A 282-nucleotide genomic window follows, 5' to 3' on the forward strand; every position below is an offset into this window, starting at 1 on the left:
CCTCGTCTCCGAGCCGTAAAAAAAGGAGCTTGAACTCGCAAGTGCTGCCGAATTGCCAAATGTAACAATCAAACTGTGTCTAGTCAAATTTAATTAATGAGATATTAAGGCGTGCGTGAAATTGACGTGTGTGCCTGAGTACAGACGAATGGAGGACACGGCCGTACTTGTGTAACGGGTTTGTGAAGCGAGAGTGAGATATAATAAGTAATATTGAGAGAGAGTTTTAGGAGGGGATGAAAAAGGTAATTATAATTAAAAAAATGAGGGGCGATATGATCT

Source organism: Cephus cinctus, unplaced genomic scaffold (assembly GCF_000341935.2).
Source record: "Cephus cinctus unplaced genomic scaffold, Ccin1 Ccin1_scaffold1465, whole genome shotgun sequence".
Lineage (NCBI taxonomy): Eukaryota > Metazoa > Arthropoda > Insecta > Hymenoptera > Cephidae > Cephus > Cephus cinctus.